This window comes from Trichechus manatus, unplaced genomic scaffold, assembly GCF_000243295.1.
Source record: "Trichechus manatus latirostris isolate Lorelei unplaced genomic scaffold, TriManLat1.0 scaffold00025, whole genome shotgun sequence".
Lineage (NCBI taxonomy): Eukaryota > Metazoa > Chordata > Mammalia > Sirenia > Trichechidae > Trichechus > Trichechus manatus.
In genome coordinates this window covers 17,584,734-17,586,936 of record NW_004443961.1, presented here as the reverse complement: position 1 = coordinate 17,586,936, position 2,203 = coordinate 17,584,734, and the positions used below count along the sequence as shown (strand labels likewise).

The window sequence follows — 2,203 nt, the reverse complement described above, 5'->3', positions numbered from 1 at the left end:
AATCCATAGCTGAGGCAGCAGGCTCCTGCTGGCTCACAGGACTATGAGGGGCTCACTAGTCTAAAATCCGTAGGTCAAGACGGGAGGCTGGAGACTCCTGCAGGCTTGCATCGCAAGACCCATAGGTCAGATGACAGAAAGAATGTAAAGTGAAAAGAGAGAATAATTCTGCCAAAATATCTATTTATAGTCTAGAGGAAACCCCTAAGGAAACTCCCTTTTTAACTGATAGTTAGTTACATTACATTAGATTACATTATGAAAGATGATTACATTACTTTACATTATGGAACAGCAACTAGAATAGTGTTTAGCCAAACCACTGTGAACCATAACCTAGACAAGTTGTCACATAAAATGAACCATCACAGATATAAAGAGTTGCTTTGTTTTTTTAATATTCCACAATTTTTATTGCAGTGTGGCCATTTTTGTGAGGGTGGGGAGTCTGATCTCAAAAACGATGCTCCATTTAAGGCTCTTTTATATATAAATTGCCATCATGACTGATATTCAAAATATCTTTAGTGTTGCAAGACTCACATGATAAACATAAAGCTCCTACACTTATTCAGTAGTGTATACTCAATGGAATACAAAAAGGCATTAATAACAGTTATTTCTTTTACGAAGGTATGCAGGTAACAGGAATGAACCCTGAAGTACTAGGATAAGTTGGTGACACAGTTTATGTAACTTCACTGGCATTCCTTTGGGGTTGGGGGTTAAACTCATTACAAAAAAGTGCTTTTAATGCATAGTATTATATCTGTGCTGCCATGTCACAAAAATAGGCTCACCAAGGCAGGTGAGGTATATGAATGCTTGAGCCTCACAGAAGTGCAACTCTAAATAATAATGAATAAATTTATTTCCTCACAGTCAAAGTAGGCTAAAAGTCCAAATTCAGGGCGTCAGCTCCAGGGGAAGGCTTTCTCTCTCTGTCGGGCACTGACTGTTTTTATAAGGGTTTTCCTTGAAGTGAAACTACTACACTGCCTTCCAATTTCTCTCCAGTGTTGAGTGGTCTTTAATACCATCCAAGCCATTTACTTGCCACTCGTGTTTAATACTTGCAAACTTCTTTTTAATGGTATCTTTAGAGCTGGCATAAATCAATCTTGCTTTTTAAAGGTGCACTTTCAGAAGCCCAGAATATAAATACTAGGTCTTCTTTCTTAGACTCTTTTAAGGTTTCGTGTGTAGCATCCTACAAAGCATATCGGCAATCATTCAGAGGTAGTAACTTCACAAAAGATGTGTAGGGGTCCTTTACAGTATACACCAATGTCACCCACCAAGATCTGCTTTGCTTCGTCTACATCTATTTGTCTTTTGTCATTACATAAACAGGACTATTTTCTTTTTTTGACCTCCTCTTGTGTAGAAGATTTCCTTACTTTCATATCATTAAAAACTTTGATGACTTCATCATTCAATGTAACTCCAGAAGCCATAGTGCCCATGGCTGTGGCTGAGGTGGCTGCTCAGGCTCTGCCTCCGTGGCACTCTGAAGAGTTTTTATAAGAAGAATACAGGGAACAAAATGAAAAATCATTACAGCATAAGAGATTTTAGTTGAACAAATGAACTTCAGTATTTGAATGAAAAAAATACACCAAATTTTAGTGAGTATCTTCACACTTCCTACTCTCATGCCAAAAAGAGTGGTCCTAGATTGCTTCCAAAACCCACCGCTGCTGAGTCGATTCTGACTCACAGCGACCCTGTAGGACACAGCAGAACTGCCCCATAGGGTTTCCAAGGCTGTAAATCTTTATGGAAGCAGAGTGTCACATATTTCTCCCACAGAGCAGCTGGTGGATTCGAACTGCTGACCTTTTGGTTAGCAGCCCAGCACTTAACTGCTGAGCCACCAGGGCTCCTTCTACAGTGCTCAGACATCCTTCACAGCTTTTATTCAATGAGTCCTTGAAGTATATGAAGTAATTCTTGGGAAAAATATTGCTTATTTAGTACTCTGTAATAATTATGAAGAACTAAAGTTGGACTCCAACAAGAGATGTTCTGCTGGAGCTCAGGAGAAACCTCCATACAGAGAATTCTGAACCCTATTTCCCAGGGGAGCAAACATGCCTATGAGGCTCTTCAGAGGTAAGGCTGTTTTTAGTAAGAGACTGAGCTTGGAGTACCTGTCATGGAGTCAAGGGCTCAATAAATGGATTTTTTCCTCCAAGCATAA

The 2,203-nt window shown here is 39.5% G+C and overlaps 1 pseudogene; it reads right to left on the bottom strand.

Moving 5' to 3' along the window:
• Positions 1-961: 961 nt before the first annotated feature.
• LOC101346644 (cofilin-2 pseudogene) lies at positions 962-1,778 on the bottom strand (annotated as a pseudogene).
• Positions 1,779-2,203: the final 425 nt, after the last annotated feature.